The sequence below is a fragment of the Phalacrocorax aristotelis genome, chromosome 1 (assembly GCF_949628215.1).
Source record: "Phalacrocorax aristotelis chromosome 1, bGulAri2.1, whole genome shotgun sequence".
Taxonomy (NCBI): domain Eukaryota; kingdom Metazoa; phylum Chordata; class Aves; order Suliformes; family Phalacrocoracidae; genus Phalacrocorax; species Phalacrocorax aristotelis.
Genome location: NC_134276.1, coordinates 219,007,409 through 219,025,166, shown reverse-complemented (window position 1 = coordinate 219,025,166; position 17,758 = coordinate 219,007,409). Strand labels below are relative to the sequence as shown.

The window sequence follows — 17,758 nt, the reverse complement described above, 5'->3', positions numbered from 1 at the left end:
GGCCACTCCAGCCAGTGCTGCAGGACCTCCAGGGAGGTGATGAAGGTCAAAATGCCTGGGCCATGCTGGCCTGGTGCTGCTGCACCCCTCAGCAAGGGGAGAGGGCTTACAGGAGGCAGCATGCCTCCTAGGGTGACCGTAACAGAGGGCAAGGCCTTGGGACAAGCTATGTAGGAAAAAAAACGTGGGCCATGGAGATGTACAGAAACCACAGCGCATCTCACCAAACAAAGATCACACTGAGCTAGCCTGACATCTCTTCATGCAGTCATGTCCATTTTCTAGACTGAAGGGCTGCAGCTCTCCCACCTGGACACAGCTTCTGGCCACTTCAGGGCAGCCAGGCTGGGTGCAGAGCGTGCCAGCCTGTCTGGAGCAGGGCTGGAGGAAACTGGTCATAAAATTGTAGAATCATAAAATCACGGAATGGGTTGGGTTGGGTTGGAAGGGACCTTTAAAGACAATTTAGTCCAACCCCACTGCCATGCGCAGAAACATCTTTCACTAGATCAAGTTGCTCAAAGTCTTGTCCAACCTGACCTTGAACACTTCCAGGGATGGAGCAACCCCAACTTCTCTGGGAAACCTGTTCTGGTGTCTCACTGCCCTCAGTGTAAAACGTTTCTTCCTTATGTCCAATCTAAGCCTACCATCTTTCAGTTTAAAACCATTTCCCCTTCTCCTGTCACTGCAGCACTTGGTAAAAAGTCTTTCTCCATCTTTCTTACAAGCCCCCTTTAAGTATTGAAAGGCTGCAGTAGTATCTCCCTGGAGCCTTCTCTTCCCCAGGCTGAACAACCCCAGCTCTGTCAGCCTTTCTTCATGGGAGAGGTGTTCCAGCCCCATGATCGGTTCTGTGGCTTCCTCTGGACCTGCTCTAACAGGTCCATGTCTTGTACTGGGGATCCCAGAGCTGGATGCAGTACTTCAGGTGGGGTCTCATTAGAGCAGAGCAGAGGGGGAGAATCACCTCCCTCGACCTGCTGGTCATTGACTGAAACTCTTTGTATATGGCCATCCAGATAATTCCTGATCCATCTAACAGTCCATCCCTCTAACCCATATCTCTCCAACTGATCGTCAAGAACATTGTGAGGGACCATATCAAAGACCTTATAGAAGTCTAGGTAGATGACATCCATAGTTCTTCCTGTGTCCACTGATCCAGTTACTCCAGTGTAGAAGGCCACTAGATTAGTTAGGCATGATTTGCCCTTTGTAAGCCATCTTGGCTGTCTCTAATCACCTCCCTGTTTTCCATATGTTTCAACATGTCTTCCAGGAGAAACTGCTCCATGATTTTACCAGGCACAGTGGCAAGGCTGACTGGTTGGCAGCTCCCAGGGTCCTCCTTTTTACCCTCTTTAAAAATGGGCATTGTGTTTCCTTTTTTCCAGTCACTGAGGGCTTTGCCTGACTGCCATGACTTTTCGGATATGATGCAGAGTCAAGCACAAATGGTGCTTAGGCTGGCTGGTGGCCTGGCTGCAGAAGATCAGTGTGCCTCAGCGCCCATACAGGGCACAGTGGCACACCCAGCCTCAGGACTAGGAGCGACCAAGAGGGCTTGGGGCCACCCACAGAAGGACCACAGGCAGGTCCCAGATGTCTGCACTTCATTCAGGCTGAGCCCTGCCTCAGCCCAGCCTTTCTGGTCTGCACCAGATGGGGTGGGTGCTGCCAACTGCGGGCAGTATAGAGACATGGCCCCAGTCTGTAGGCAGAGAAGCTGGCTGGTATGGTCTGGGAGACCAGCATCTGTTTTCCCAGCAGGGACTGCAAGAGTTTAGCTTGTTTGTGAATCTTGGGAGTACATAAATTTTATGCCTTGGTGCTGGTGATGCCACCCCAGTGGAGTTGTAGTTGTTTCTTGGTATAAAGCTCGTCAGGACTTGAATTTGGCATTCTTTGCAAGCTGGTAGAGAGAATACTTTGAAAATATGTTTATATGAAAAATAGGCTCAGAAGGCTGAGCACGGAAAGGGCTGGGCCATATGCCCAGTGGGGTGGAATAAAGTCTTCTACCATGGGAGGTTAACTGTACTTCATGAAGCACCAAAGAGGCTGAGAGGCTCTACATGAACCTTGGGTACAAGGCAGCTGCACGTTGCCATGCTTGGGGGCCTGCAGCATTTCTGCACACTAGGTAAGGTGGTCTGCAATTCTTGGGAGAAGCACAAATACTGGCATTCAGAGAGTCAAAGTGTGAACCTGAAAAGAGGCCAAGGGAGAGTTCAGTGGACCAAGGTGTCTGTAGCACCAAAGCAAATTCCTCTACAGGAAAACAAAAGCTAGGGTAGAGGTTTGGAGTAAGGACTGTGGCCAAAGACTGTATCAGCATCCTGATGGGTGTGATCTGGTTAGAAGGAGAGAGAGAACTCTGCATTACAGCACAGGAAGCTGTAAGTAAAGCTTTTAATGTTACCTACCTGCCTGATCCTAGGCACAGCATTGTTGATGGTTGCATCCTAGTAAAAGCATTCTTAACTCTTGCTATAACATTTGTCTTGTGTTGAGGGTTATCTAAGGCGCATGCCAAGACTTCACATTCAACAGGTGTGTGCTGAGAGCAGCCCACTGCAACAGTCAGGCGCCCAAGAGACAAGGCATTTGCCATGCAGCAGGAGGGGCTAGAGAAGGAGATGGTAACACAGGACATTGGTACAGAAGAAGCCGTTTCACTAACGATAGTTAGCCAGAGTCCTTAGCAGCAGGTCTACAGGGACTGTGTCCAAACCTCAGCACGGGAGGTTTCCAGAGCCGGGTAATGCTGCCCAAAGCTGTGCATAGGCTGTAGGTGGTGATGTTCTGGAGCTGCCTCCCAGCACCGCACAAGTGCCAAGGGCAGAAAATATGGTAAGATACAAGGTGATTTATATGTTGCTACAATGTAGTAGTGCTGCATGACATAGTTTTTGAGAAAGGATAGGCTGCAACCAGTGGCCTAGGGCTGCCACCTCACTCCCCCTCACCATATGCCCGTGCTTTCTGCCCAGGTAGATTACAGCCTGAATCAGATAGATGCGCAGTGGGACACATGCACTCATCAAAGCCTCTGCTGCAGGAAGCAGAGGGATGACTATGGTGTGCCCTTAATGGCACGCTCAGAGGTTGCTGCTGGCAGAGCCCAAGGCTTATCTGTGTCAGCTAGGAAGATCTGACATTTCAGAGTCCCACAGCAGCTGCTCCTAAACCATGAGCTCAGGGAAAAGAGACAGCTGCACCTTCTGCTATCATCAAGAGATGGAAAACACAAGACCTTGTCCTGTATTTGTCCACCGTTTAGAGCTGTCCTTGGACCACCAGCTTTGTACCAAACACCTAGGAATGTCCATGAAGGGGGCAGCATGGGATCCAGCATATGGGACATGGAACAAAGAAGGAGTCCCAGAAAATATCCAGTTTATTCTATGAGCAGCCAGGTAACTCAGTGCAGAGGCAGAATGCAGCCCAGAGATACTGGGTCCAAGCAGACCCCAAATGCAACTATTGCACATACACCAGCAGTGCTGGTGGGCAAATGCAGCCACTGGGCATTTGCCTTGGGAAGGGCAATGTGGGGGATAAATACTGTATGCCTTCTTTGGTGTCTTGGCTGCTCTGTACCCATGGTTGCAGAGGTGGCCCAGCGAGGAGTGGCGGTGCTCAGAGCAGGAGGCAGTGAGGCTAGAAGGGGAGCCTTGTGAGCTCTCAGCAAGCTGTCCCTAAACTGACACAGCTCACCCTGGCTGGGGACAGTGCTGTTGTGCTTGAGGAGCAATGTGGTCAGTCATGGCCTTCGCCCAGAGCTTCAGGATCCTTGGGCTGGAATGGTGTCATGGTGCACCCTGCAGGTAAGGGCCCAGACCTTGAATTTGCTTGCCAGTCTGTGGGACTTGGAGTACAGCAGTGACCTGAAGCTTTGCTTGAGATAGCCAGTGCCGCTGAGAAGCCACACTGCAATGGTCCTGTATCGTCACCATTTGTGGGTGATGCACCATCTCCATCCAGAGCTTTCAGCAGTGTGACTCTAATGGAGCTCTAAGCATTGAGTTCAGCAAGACTCACCCACCAAGAGCTGCAGAGAGCAGTGGTGAACCCATGGCTGGAGTGCTGTCCGGTGCACAGGTCTGTTGGCACACTCTGCCCAAGGCATTAGCCCTGTCCTTGCCTGTGCTCAGCTGAAGCCAATTGCTACTCTCCTTGGAGCCAGTCCCTAAGCTCTCAGAGTGCCTCAGGAGAAGTGGTGTCACTATATGGTGAGAGAGGTTTTTGCTAGCACACAGAATCATAGAATTTGCTGGCTCACAGAATTGTTTGGGTTGTAAGGGACCCTTAAAGATCATCTAGTCCAACCCCCCTGCCATGAGCAAGGGCATCTTTCACTAGATCAGGTTGCTGAAAGCCCTGTCCAATCTGACCTTGAACACTTCCAGGGTTGGGGCATCCACAGCTGTGTTTTCATTCTAACCTATGCCAGAGCAAAAGCCTCTTCCAGAGCTGCCTAAGAAGTTCCCTGCCCATGTCCTGGCCTTCCTGGGGACTGGATTTGGATGCAGGCTGAAGGAGCAGGCACAATCCCCTCTGTGCCGCCAGGACTGCTGGGCACGCTGCCGGCCCTGCAGCAATTGCCAGCCTGCCTCTGACCCCAGCTAGCTCCAGCCCAGCCCCTCTGGCTTTCATGTGCAGAGCTCTTTCACTGTGCAGTGCACTGGAGAGTAGAAGCACCCTCTGCTGCCATGTCCTTCACTCCAAAGGCAGCAACAGAAGGGGTTTCAGCCAGCCTCCCACCTCCCTGCCATCCCATGCTGTGCCTTGGGCCAATTAGTGCTGGGAAGAGCAAGTGTGAAGCAGGGAGGCTCGAAGGAGGAGGGGGAGCTGAGCTGTCCCTCTGATACTGGGCCCTGTTGCCCTAATACTTGCCCCTGTCAGGGCCTGCAGGATCTCAGCAAAGCACATTTATAGAAGTCTGCACATGGGGAAGGCAGCTCCCCGCTCCAGATGCAGCACAGCTCACGCACTGAGTATGAAAAAGATATACCACCTGCCTCTGCTTCCCTGCAGTGAGACTTGCACCTTGGGCATTGCACAGCATCCCCACGTGAAGCCACAGCAGCCAAGACTGCCCAATGGTGGGCAGGAAGCTGGGATGCCTGGATCCCCGCTGCAGCCCCTGAGGTCTGCCTAGCTGTCTGGTCCTCTGGCCTTTCCACGGTCATCATCCAAGCTCCTTCCTTGTGGAGGGCACATCACCACGCAGAAACTGCCTGCCTGTGGAGTCTCCTCAGCTCCTTTGCAGGACTTGGTTTCCCAGGCCTGCACTGTGGGGTGCCCTGGCATGCCTGGGAGCAAACTCTGCTAGAGCTGGGCAGCTCCGGCTGCCCTCCACATCTGCCCCCTTCCCCTGCCTCCTGTGGGTCCCCTGCATGGTCTCTACTATCCTCTTGGCTGTCAGATGGGAGGGACCAGATGGGCCCTGCCTCCGCCTGGCTCCACACTCCAGTCTGGGAGACACAGCTTCCTGCTGCTTCCCACTCGCCAGCATTTGCATTGCACTTGTTCTCTGACCTTTGGAGAAAGCAACGCGGGCGGCAAGCTTCGTTCTGCACAGATGCCCCATGCTCCAAGGCACAGCACTTGTCTGAAGTCCCTGACCTGTGCCAGCCCCAGGTGGGGACCCCCCACAGCTCTGTTGAACCCCCTGCCTGCTCCCTGGGGCTGGTGTGCCCATATCCCCCAGGAGTGTGTGTACCACCATTGACCTGCCCATGGCAGAGCACCCCCAGTTGGGACTCCCGCTTCACTGAGCCAGAGCCTGTCATTTTGTGCTGGTTCAGCCTCCTGGACTGCACGCCAACAGACTGACCTGCCTTATGTGCTTGCACACATGGTGTCATACCTATGCATCTCTTTGCAGGCTGAGGCTCAGCCAGGACTAGCATGGCCTGTGGTCATTCAGGGTCGTGTTCATAAGCTTCTCATCTCTGCATGGACACAAGCATGGGTCCACTCCACAGGACTGCACTGGGACTTCCCTAAGGGGCAGAAGAAGGGATGGCTTCCTGTTCCTTGGGCTTGCCCTGGCTCAGAGGTGCTCACCTCCTTCGGCTGTGTGCATGTTGTGGGTCATTTGGATGTACAGACATTGGCATGGGGTTCCTCATTTTCCACACTACATGCGCTGACCGCTGCAGAAATACTCTATGCTGAGCACAGTTTTGGCTGTTCTCCCCTGAGCAATGTCTCTTCTCCCAGCTCATACTGGCTCTATTTCACACTTGGTTGGTCTCAAGGGGAGCTGCCACATTCAATATGTCAGATGCTGCTCATATTGAGCTGCCCCGTGCCTGGGCTGTAATGTGAAGGAGCTCAGGAGTGGGCTGCCCCACCACAGCTCAGGGAGACCTGGGATAAGGTCTCCCACTCTGCCTTCCCTGGGGCCTGCTGGCCAGAAGGATGAGTTTTTGCCCCACCCACCCCACTGAGGCCCATCCCTAACAGTTTAATTGCTCCCTGTGCTGTGCAGCCAGTATCTGGTTGCTTAATCTCTACCAGGACCTGTTCATGTGTTGTTTTGCCTAGGAGGGGTTTTTAGGGCTGTGAGACCAGTACCTATCCCACTCCTGTGTCTAGGGTCCAGTCCCATTCCTATGACCCCAGGACCTGTTTCCCTCCTGTGCAGCTGGGACTTGTTCCTAACACTGTGGGACTGCAGACGTTATCACAGCACCAGCTCTGAACTGCTGGTGTGAGCACTGCAGTACTCAGAAAATGCTTGGAGTCATGGGTCTGGGGGAACGTGTCAGCTTTATGGGAACAGTGCGTTCTCGGCTCTCCAGGCTCATGAGGGAAATCCGGGAAGTTTGCCTTCATGAGCTAAAAAATGCCCAAAGAATTGTAACTAAACATCTCATGATCAAAACCAGGCCAAAGGCACAGGCAGAGCCTGGACGCTATTTCGAGCCTCTGAGGTGGCAACACTGACCTGGAAAGTCATAGGAAGACATCCCTTGGTGGCTGCACTCCCCTCAGAGAGCGGAGCAGGGATGTATAGGAGCTATGGTCAGTGCAGGTCCCAGGGGTTGCTGAAAAGCTGTCCCACGGGTGGGGAAAGGATCCTTGCGAGGTCCTGCAGCTGGCTAGACGGGTCTCTCTCTCCTGCGGCTCTCCCAGGCCAGGTGTGCCTGCTGCAGAGTGATTCCCACTGCCCAAAGGTGGGACAATTGTCAGGCAGGGACAAAGATGCTGCCTGGGGTGAGGCAGCCTGTTCCTGGAGGAGGACGTGGCATTCAGAACTGGCACATGGGGCCCTGCAGCTGCCAGACGTGGGTCCCTATGCAGCTCAGTCAGACTGTTGAAGGCATGCCTGACCTCCTTCCAGTGGACCCCACTCAGACACACATCCTTGAGCTGCACCGCGGCTGCATGCTGCTGCTGCATACATGGAGACTGCAGAGCAGAGCAGCAGATGGGGCACACCAGGCTGGGCAGCCAGAGGCGGTATGGGGGCACGCCAGGGAGGGTAGGTGGAACGGGTATGGGGGCACACCAGGGAGGGCAGCAGGGTGGGAAGGGGTGTCCCCACAGGGTGCGCAGATGCAGCTGGGCTGGGCAGGGTGCCTCTTTCCTGCCACAGCTGTACGAACAACAGTGCTGTGGCCTGGGCATGTGCTCCCTGGCTCGGCTCTGCACCCTGCCTTGGCTGCTCTGGCTCTGCCCAAGCTTGCCCCATCCACGCCTGGCCAGGGCAGACTGTGTGCCCCAGCAAGCGTCTAAGGCCAGGGCGCTGTCTGTCTCTCCATCTGCCTGTCTGTCCATCCAGCACTGCTGCGGACAGTGCTGTGGCGCTCTGCTCCGGCCTTGTAGCAGGGTTTCCTCCGGGCCTGCGGTGCTCCCACAGGAAAGGAGAATCTCTGCTCTGGCAAGGTGTTTCCTGGCTCCACAGATAAGATGCACAGGCACATCCTGACCCCTGCAGATGCACACAGACCCCAAAGCTGTGCATGACACCTACCCCATATGATGCACAGCACCCCATAGCACCCCAAACACATGCATATGCAGCTGCGTGTGTGCACATGGGACCCTGTGGCCAGACCCTGACCCAGGACGTCTGCACGTCCTGGGCTGCTGCCTCAGTGTGGTTGTGGCAGGACGCCGGGCATACAGAGGGGCGGTAGCCTGGCAGGGGCCAGGAGTGTCCCCTTCCTGGCAGGAAAGGGGCTGAGCTGGCGGCCGCGGGTTTCCTGTAGGCTCCAGCGTAGCAGGCGCCAGGAGCCAGAGCAGCCTGTGCAGGAGCACGTGGGCCTGTGCCAGGTAGGGACACTGGGGCTGGGGGAACCCTGCCACCCCTGAGCAGCATGGGGCTGGGGCACCTCTTCTCCCTGCGGGGCCGTGTGGATGGAAGACCCCTGTGGGGGGGCAGGCGGTTCCCCTGCTGGGGGCAGCAGGGCTGGGACTGTTCTGGTACCTCACTCTGGGGTCAGCGGGGTGGGCTGGCCCCGGTGCTTTGCTGTGGGCTCAGTGGGGCTGGACTGGCAGCGCAGGGCTGGAGCACAGCTCTTGGCTGTGGCTACGCCATGGGGCAGGTCTGTGGGGCAGCACGGCGCAGGGCCGTGGGGCTGGGCCATAGGCGGTGGCTGTGCCGGGACCCCAGGGTGAGGAGCCCTGCCCTGCTCTCGCGGCGTCCCGCTGACACGGCCCGGCCCCATGAGCGCAGGACCTGCCTGCGCGGCCGTGGGGTGCCCCACGCGGGAGTGCGCTGGAGGCCAGCACTGCCCCCTGCCCCCGTCCGCAGGCCGCCACCCGCCGGCTCTTCCCGGGGCTTCCGCTGGCGGGGCCGCCGGCGGGGGAAGGCCGAGCACGTCCCCGCGGGCGAAGGGGGCTGGAGGGCACCGGGGAGCGGGGGGGGAGCCCAGGGGAACGGGGAGAGCCCGGGGGGCCGAAGCGCCGAGGAAGCAGCGGGGGCGCGGCGCGCCGGGCAGCGGAGAGCCCGCGGTGGCGGTGGCGGCTGCGGGGCGGAGACCCCCGGGGCCGGTGCGGGGCCGGGGCCGGAGCAGCCGCCTCTGAAGTTTCCCTCTGCCCGCCCCTTCCCGCGCGCACCGGCTCCCCGTTGCCATGACAACTCCTTAAACTAACACCCGCTGCCGGCGGCGGGGGCCGAGTTCGCGGAGGATCCGCCGCGCGCACCGAACCGCTCCCCGCCCCGGCCCCGCCGCCCCCGCCTCCCGCTCCGCGCCTCTCCCGCAGCCGGCGGCCGCCGCTGCCCCCGGGCGCGCCGCGGCTATGGTGGCTCGGGCCCCGCCGCCCGCCGCCCCGCAGGTAACGAGCGGCTCCGGGGCCGGACTGCCCCGCGCGGCGGGGGCGGTGGCGGTGGCGGTGGCGGGGCCGGGGCGGGGAGCGCGGTGCGCGGTGCCGAGCCGGACGCCCGCGGCGGCAGGGTCAGCTCTGCGCGGGGGAGCGGGCGGCTGCGCTGCCCCGGGGGTCGCACCCCGGGCGGCCGCCGAGGGTCCGGCTCCGGGTCCGGCTCCGGGCGCGCAGGTGCGCGTTCGGGCGGAGGGGCGGCGGGTCGCCGGGGCACAGGCGGGAGGGCTCTGCCCGCCGGCGGGCCGGACGCGTGGCTGCCAAGGTCTGGTGCCGCGGCGGGTCGGAGAGGCGGCTGCAGCAGCCCCCCGTGCGGGTGGAGCCGCGGCGGGTTTGCCGGCTGGGGCTGGGGGCTGTGCGCTGCCGTGTAGGGAGCGCCCGGGTGGGTGGGGGCCGTGGGGCAGCTGCGCGGGGCAGGGGGTCTCGGGCGCGGCGCCGTGGGGCATGCAGGGGAGCAGGGGCTCTGGTTCGCGTTGGTGTGCTACCGGGTGGGGGCTGTAGTTTGCAGCGGGATGTTGTGCTGGGCATAGGGCTGTGGCGTGCAGCCCAGTGCGCTTGTGCCAGGGAATTTGGGCCGTGGTTTGTGGTTGGGTGCCCATCCTGGGAGTTAGGGGCTGTGGTGCGCGGTTGGGTGTGTGGTTTGGGGAGCGGGGCAGTGGCTTGCATTGGGATGTTTATGTGGTGTGGCCATAGCTGTGGTTTGTGGTGGGTCGTCTTGGGGGATAGGGGCCATGGCTTGTGTTGAGATGTCGGCACTTCAGGACAGGAGCAGCGGTCGGAACTGGGGTCCCTGTGCTGGGCTGTCATGTGCTTTGGGGCATGTGGACTGGAAAGTAGGGGCTGTGGCTGTAGTGGGAGTTTATTTTGGGGGCTAAGGGCTGAGATTTGCAGTAAGCTGAATGCGCTTGAGGTTAGCTGCTGTGGTTTGCAGCGGCACATGCATGCTGGGAAGTAGGGGCTGTGGTTTGTGGCTGGGGGTATGTGCTGTGGAACAGAAGCCCTGCTTTTCAGTAGCATGCAGGCAGGCAGAGCATGCATTAGAGGATGGGGACCATGACACCTGTGGTATGATCCAGAAGCATGTACCATTGCTTTTGTAACTTATGTTTGTGGTCCTTGTGTACTGGTGCGTAATTGGGTATATCTACCCTCATGGCTTTGCACATACCTGTGTGTGATGCTCAGTGCACCATTTTTCTGTGTGCTCTGTTGTCTGTGTATAAGCACAATTTGTGTAGTAAGTGATCTCCACTCCAGGCTGTCATGGATAATGAGCTGTTCTCTGGGCTTGGGGTGTGCTCAACAGTCCTGTGCATGGGATTTGTGTGGTTATGTTCTTGTGTCTGGGCCTCAGCTTGCAGTTTTGCCTGTCCCTGATGTCTCAGGGAACTGCTAGAAAAGAGAGAGCCTGCCACTCTCTTACTTTTACAAAACTGGGTCAAGGCAGCTGGAAACTCCAGAGCTGGGTTTGACTGTACAGGTACTGGTTGGTACCCTCTGGATGCTTCTGTAAATCATGAAGGGAGCAATGGATTTAAGCAAATAGGATTTAAACAGGAACTGTGCCTGCTGTTTCTTGCCTTGATGTCTACGGACAGGGATCCTCAAAGCCTTCAGTGATGTAAGGGTTACATCTGTCAGGCATCCGTGAGAAACATAGTCAAACATGAGACTAGCTTTGCAACTGTACCTATAGCAAGGCATGGTGGGAAAATATCTTGCAGCGTTAGCATGCAAGGTGTTCTTTAAGCTGTTGTGTGTTGTGTGTGTGGCAGAGTCTTGGGTTGTAAGAAGAGGAGCTGAGGGCTTGGGCACTGACCTCTGTAGGGCTCTGGTCTTCTCATGGCCTAGGCTTCCCAGAGGGTGCCTTTGCGCAGGGTGTGCAATCGCTCGTGGTGAATGTCTGCTGGGCTGGCCAAACGACATTTGCTGCAGCCCTCGCAGATGTGGATGTTGCACAAGACCCCATGCTCTGAGAGTGGGAGCTAGAGACCCTTGGACTGTGGGACTGATGTGTGCATTGCTTGCATGCAGGTGACGAGGCTTGGGGCTCGACTTGCTGGGAACAGTGTGGGGCAGGGATGGCTCCTACCCGGGGCATGGTAGGGTCTTTCCCCCCAGAACTTTATAAACTTCACTAAAAACTTTCGTTGTCATCCTGTCTTAATAGTGACATGCAGGTAATGGAGACAAACCATAATAAGTTTCCATAATTTTTTTAATACTGACACTTAAACGCATTACAACATTCTTGTGCATTTTGCACCTGCACAGTAGCCCTCTGTGGAGATTTTGCTGACTGTGCCAAACTTACAAGGTACGTGGCAAAAGGGGCTGACAGCAAAAAAAGAGCACAAAGGAGAATATTACAAGGTCCTTTTTTTCAGATAACAACTGGATTTTTTTCTGTTGTACAGCATATAACACCTAAATATTCATATAACATATAAGTATTCTTAATATTCTTAGTATTATGATATGAATAATGCATATCTGTACTATTTGTGTTTTGTACTCCATTGTTCACTTAAACGATTATTGTGTTCTGAAGGTGCGCACAAACAGACACACAGCAGCCCACTACAGAATATTCTGTTGAGATTTCCACCAGCTAAAAATTATTGCTGCTGCCTCCGCACAGGAGTGCATAAGTGCATATGCAAATGATGAGGCACGTGTGTGCAAGTGGTGAGGAGCAGAGTATGGGGCTGTGGGGTGGGAGCGGGACCGGAGTGGCAGGCTGGGCTCCCCTTCCCATCTCGCAGAGCACGGCAAGGCATTTGTGAAGCTGGGGCATCCCAGTGGGGTGAGGCTCCCCGATGGAGGCACCACAGGAGCCCAGGGCGATGGCAAGCTGGTCCTGCCCTGGGGCGCAGCACAGAGCGCGTGGCTGCAGTGGGGCTTTGCAGAGCTGGGCCAGAGGCTGGCAATAGCGTTTGGGGTAGAGCTGAGCTCTCCCATGAGAACCGGGACAGGGACATGTGTGCGGTGGAGACGTGGGAGGGAGGCTGCTCCTGGCAGCTGCCTTTGGGACCGAGGAGTATTCCAGTGATGGGCTACAACTGGGAGGCCAGTCAGGAGGGCCAGCAGCCCAGCAGTGCTCCTGGCTCCTGCCCTGTTCTCCCTTTGTGCAGGAGACCAGGATTAGCTGCGAGGGGAGGCAGAGAAGCTGAGGTGAGCAGAGCCTTGGCGAAGGGAGAGGGTCCCCTCCCAGTCAGCAAGGGGGACCAGCTGTGCCCTGCCCCCCTCCAGCCTGCTGTGCATGCCTCCTTCCCCAGCCCAGTGGTGACTGGAAAGTGCTAGCCCGGGAGGTGCAATCTGGTGGCCTGGCTCTGCCCTTGGCATCAGGGACACAAGCAGCAGGAGCTGCGGGGTGCTGGTGGGGCTCGGCAGCCTCGTGGGGCTGGCAGTGCTGTGGAGCGGGAATCCCCTCTGCCATGGCAGACCTGGAGCAGGGGGAGGCCGTGCAGCTAAAACGAGTACAAAGAGTAAATTGCCATCCCACTCCTAAATGCAGCTGAGCTGCTGTAACTGTGACAACAGGCAAAAGCTCTGGTTCATGGGTGTCTTGGCTCCAGTTGGCAGCGTGGGAAGGGGAGGCAGCGCTGGCTTCGTGGAAGTCTCTCAAGGATCAACCCAAACTCTCAGGGGATGGGGTGCCTGTGCCACTAACAGCAGTCAGGCTGCTCACCTTGTTATGGGGAGCAGAATGAATGGGGACTTTCGTAACCCAAGAAGCAGGTTGATCAGGAGATTCTTCTATCATTAAATATTGAAAGATCTCTGCTGGCAGCATGTTCTCCCCTCCCTGACAGCAGCTCTGTGAGTTTGTGATTCTGGATGTGGTATGGACTCAGCTGTGACAGCACAGGGGACTTTAGGTGGGAATGGGGCTGCGCAGAGCCTTGAGTGGTGCCAGGGGACCATCAGAGCCAGCTTCTCACCACACTGAGCCCCTCCCCAAGCAGAGCTGAGCCCCCGGGACCTATGCAGGATGTGTTCTCCACAAGCAGCCTCCTGCAGCCTCAACTTGCCATGAGCCCTCCATGGTGGGGCCGGGCGGTTGTGCTCCAGCACAGCCCCTGCTTTGAGGGGCTGCTCATTTGGAAGGAGCTGGTTATTTGGATTGCTCTTTCATGCCAAGGTGGCTGACTTTGCAAGCCCCAGAACAGCAGAGAGCTCTTGGTGGGCAGGGGTGGGTTTGGTGATTAGCTGGGCCTTGTTTGTACTGAGAAACCTGAGGGTGCAATTTGGTTCAGGGCTGCACTTCTCCCCAGGAAAGAACCGATGGTTCCTGGGCCCACCTCCCTACACCTGCTCCCCCACTTGGGGACTGCAGGGCTCCTTCCCCCAGGAGATGCTGCCATTCTTGCCTTATTTAAGGGGTGGTTTAGACTTCCAGGTCTGCATTCTTCTGCTTTTTATAGACATTCTCAGGGGAGTGCAATGAATGGCAGGAAACGCAGCGGCCCCGCAAGTGCTCAGCCCTGGACGCTATTGTTCGGCACTGGCGGAAGCCGGCCACGGGGACCTTCTGCTGCCCAGAGGAGGCTCAGCGGAGGCTCAGCCATGTCCTTACAGTGTGATGTAATGTTTCCTGGACTTGGCAGAAAGGGACTACAGGTCCCAGCGTGCGTGGGGATACAGCACACTGCATGCTAGGGCTCGGGGCCTGCAGGCTGTACCCCTTCCTCGATGTCTTCTGCTTCACTGCAGGGTCACAGATCCCTGGAGCTGTGGCAGGAGCCTGCTGGGACATAATGGACATACTTAGGCTTGCCCTGACTGTCTGCTCACCTCCAGCCTGAGTCCCACAGGCCCATGGGGGCCATGTCGAGCAGCTGTGCCTGACCAGGCTGTGCCAGGCAGTGCCACGCTATGGTGGCAATTTAGCAGTGGTGTGGCCAGACCAGTGTGTGAGCTTGGTCTTGTGCAGGGATGTGCAGCTGTGTCTGCCTATGGCACCGCAGCCCTTGGCCCGGGTTTGTGGCTGCCCTATTGCCGGGGAAGGCTTTGTCTGCATTTCTTGTCTAGAGCAGCTGGAATGGATTCCTTAACGATGCTTGTGAGAGGGACCAAGTGGCATTGTCCCTTTGTGGGGTCAGAGCCCGGAGGCATCAGGAGGCAGAAATGGGCACATCCCCTGTGTATCATAACATCACGGACAACTCTCTGTGCAGAGAGGCATTCCCACAACCCTCCTGAGAGAGGAGTTTCCAGATGCTTCCCAGCTCCCAGTTCTGTCTTGGGGACAGTTTTACTTCCACTGACTTGTCATTTCTGATCATGTTGTGTTTGTTGGACTGTTGGGAACCAGCTTCTGTACTTACTGTGAGTCTGCAGTCCTTGCCTCTTATCCCGGAAAGGGAAGAAGCTGAACGAAAAGCAGGGAGTCTGGACATTCATGATAAAAGAGTCAGACTTAGACAAGGAAAAGGCAGAATTGCCATCCATGAGCAAGAGGAATAACAGCCTCCCTGGAGCTCTCCCTGCTAGCCTGAACAAGGGCCCTCTGGCTCCACAGACAGCAGGATCCTCAGGGACTGTGAGGACTAGGATCCTGGCAGTGTGCAAGCTGCAGTCTAAATACATCGCAGATCATCTGCATAATTTATTCTTCTGTGAAGAGTTTAATTTATCAGGTCCAATAATAAACTCATAAGTCTCTTTTGCCTGTTATCAGGGTTGGGAGAAGATGCTCATATTATAAGCATTTAATTTATCTCCTGAGCTGCTTCCCGTGCAGATCAGTGCCTTTGACATTACTGGATGTATATTCCCATCATTGACGTTCCATGGGGCCCTCACCACCTGAGGACATAAAAGATGGTGCTTGAGAGGCCCAGGTAAGGAGGGACCCAGGAGGTGGTTGTGCTGGTCCAGATCTGCCCTGGAGGTCAGGGTGGGATGGAGGGAGTGTGGGTGAGAGCCAGGAGGAAGAGCCATCCTGCTGGAGATGGAGCAGGGCTGCTGCCGGTGCTGGGTGCTGCTCTGCAGTTCAGAGCCACACTTTGGGACTGTCTTGCTGCCTGGCCTGCCTCTGGCACTGCCCTGGGGCTGCAGAGGGGCAGTGGCTGTTGTGGGAGCTGGGGACCAGCTGCCTGCACTGAGGGGTGATCCTGCTGGCTGTCACAGGCTGCAGTGGAGCTGGTAGGAGAGGGCTGCACAGCCTTGCCACATTGCTGCCGCCAGTAACTTTGGTTGGTATCCTCTCCCAAGAAACCTTTAGATCTGTCTGGGAACTTGCACTTTTCTGAGCCTCAAGGGCTTCCTGTGGCATTGAGCTACACCATCTAGGTACGCTGATGTGGAGAATTATTTCCTTTTCTTAGTGTGAGATCCCACGACATTTCTGCTGCCCTCATGCTGTGAGATGAGAAGAGCAGAAGCGTCGTCTCCTTTCTGCAGACTGTTCAGGATGTTACAGCCTTTTATCTGTGTCCCCTCTTATTTGCCTCCTTCTAAGGCAGCAATCTCTGTTCTTTCCTTTCTCTTTTTATGAAAGTTTTTTTTTGCCCGTTGGTCATTCTTGCTTCCTGTTTCTGAGTCCCCCTTGGTTTTGCATTTTCCCAGGGAACCTGGTGCCCTGTCCTGCACCTATTAGACACATGGGACTGGGCCCAGGATGATGGCTGTGCAGGCAGGTATTCCTCATGTGCTCTCTTGACCATTTTGCTCCCTGTGCTGCCCCAGCCCTCCCATACCTGGGGGGGATGGTGGTAAAGTGCAGCCTGTGCTTGGCTGGGTCGGGATGAGGTGCTGCTGGGGGCTCGCAGCTCAGCTTCCCAGGCTTGTGCTGTGGCTGTGACAGCAGCTGTCACAACCTGAGGCCTTGGTGTGTATTTTGGGAAGGCTCCTGTGCTCCAGATGACTGCTGCATGTATGTGGTTTGGTTAGCTGTCCATCTGAAGCCTCTGTGGAGGCTCAGAGGGTGTAGAGCTGGGCCACGAGGCATGATGGGGTGTTTGGGTTATGCTGCCTTTGGTGACATGTAGCTGTAGCCATGTTGCGTAGTTCCAGCCCAAACCCACCGTGTCCCTGGGCTGAGGCTGCCTGCAGGTGGCGGGGTGACCTGGGAGCATGAGCTGCCAGAGATGCCTTTGGTGGATGGAGATGCCTTTGGTGGACGGGGAGTTCCTGCTCCGCAGTACCACACAACCCACCCCCTTATCCAAGCCTTCTAATTGCAGCAAAAAAGTGGTGGGGTGGGAGGGCTGGGGCTGGTCTGTGCCCTACCCTGGCTTTGGGACCATGCTCTGTGCTGCAGCGAGGGATTTTGGATGGCACATGGGTGGGAGGGAGGCTGTGTAAGTGTCCCAGCCTGTGCCTCCCTGTGCCCAGGGCTGTTACCTTGCAGGCTCTAAGCTTTGCAAGGCTGTGGTCACTGAAGTTTGATGTTCCTGCAGGCACAGCAGTCCCCTGCCCCACTGCCTGCCCTGCTCAGTCTTGGTATTCCCAGTGCCAAGGGACAGGAGAGATACTCTGTTCACTATGGTCACTAAATGTCCAAGGAGGACACACACATGCCCTGTGCTATTTTGTTTAGGTCCCACATAAACAGCTGTGGTAGGTTTCTTCTGTTTTCATGGCACAGGTGTCCTGTGACCTTTTCTCAGGAGAGGAGTCAGTGGGGCAGTGGCAGCTGTGTCCGGAGAATCCTGCTATGGCCTCACTGGGATGTCATTTTCCAGAGGCACACAATAGCTACTGGGTTTTCCAGGTGCATCACAGTACCTGTGATCCCTCTACCAGTGGAGGCTGGAGTATATATTATAAAATGTTTAAAGCCTCGTGGCACCCCAGCTGCCCATGTGGCACACCACGAGCTCTCTGCAAAAACGGGATCCTTACAGTGGCCCCTTCCCCCTGTAGTACCTTGTACTTGCTGACACCAGCTGCAGCACAACAGGCGTGCTCCGAGAAATCCCAAGTCATACATTTTTAATTTTCTACAACATAGCAGCCATTTCAGCCACTCACCCAGAAAGCATCTTTAATGAGAAGGAGAGAGCGTGCACATTTCAGCACATAAGAGAGCAGAGGCATTATGGATCCACTTTTCTCTTTTCCTGACTGCCCATAGCTGCTCCTGATTTTAGCCTGCGGCACATGCCCTGTTGTATTCTGGAGGTGGGCTCAGCTGGGCCCTGATCCTCTGTTGCTCGTCCAGAAAAAAAGAATGAGAGGGTTGACCCTGTGGAGGATCTGACCCTTAACATTGCTGGCATTTCAGCTTGAGCCTGCTTCTGCTCTCAAGCTGCATCAGAGATGCTCTGCTTCCTGCTCTGAGTCTCAAGACTCTGCCTGGGAGCACATGAGCCAGGGTGGGAGAGGTGCTTGAGAGCCCCCGCTGCCCCAGGGTGGGAGAGGTACTCAAGGACCCCCGCTGCCCCAGCGTGGGAGAGGTGCTCGAGGA

At 56.5% G+C, this 17,758-nt stretch overlaps 1 protein-coding gene across 10 annotated transcripts in view; it reads left to right on the top strand.

Annotated features, from left to right (window-relative positions):
* The first annotated feature begins 8,183 nt into the window (after positions 1 to 8,183).
* SHANK3 (SH3 and multiple ankyrin repeat domains 3) overlaps positions 8,184 to 17,758 on the top strand; it is a 401,813-nt gene continuing 392,238 nt past the window's right edge. For 3 of the 10 annotated variants that reach the window (XM_075081835.1, XM_075081830.1, XM_075081834.1), the window contains exon 1: positions 8,188 to 8,295. The gene's annotated coding sequence lies outside the window, so the exon portion shown is untranslated. Of the gene's footprint in view, positions 8,296 to 9,113; positions 9,301 to 9,442; positions 9,520 to 17,758 lie in introns of those variants that run through there. The other 7 variants (XM_075081828.1, XM_075081829.1, XM_075081831.1 and 4 more) reach the window with 5 other exon arrangements.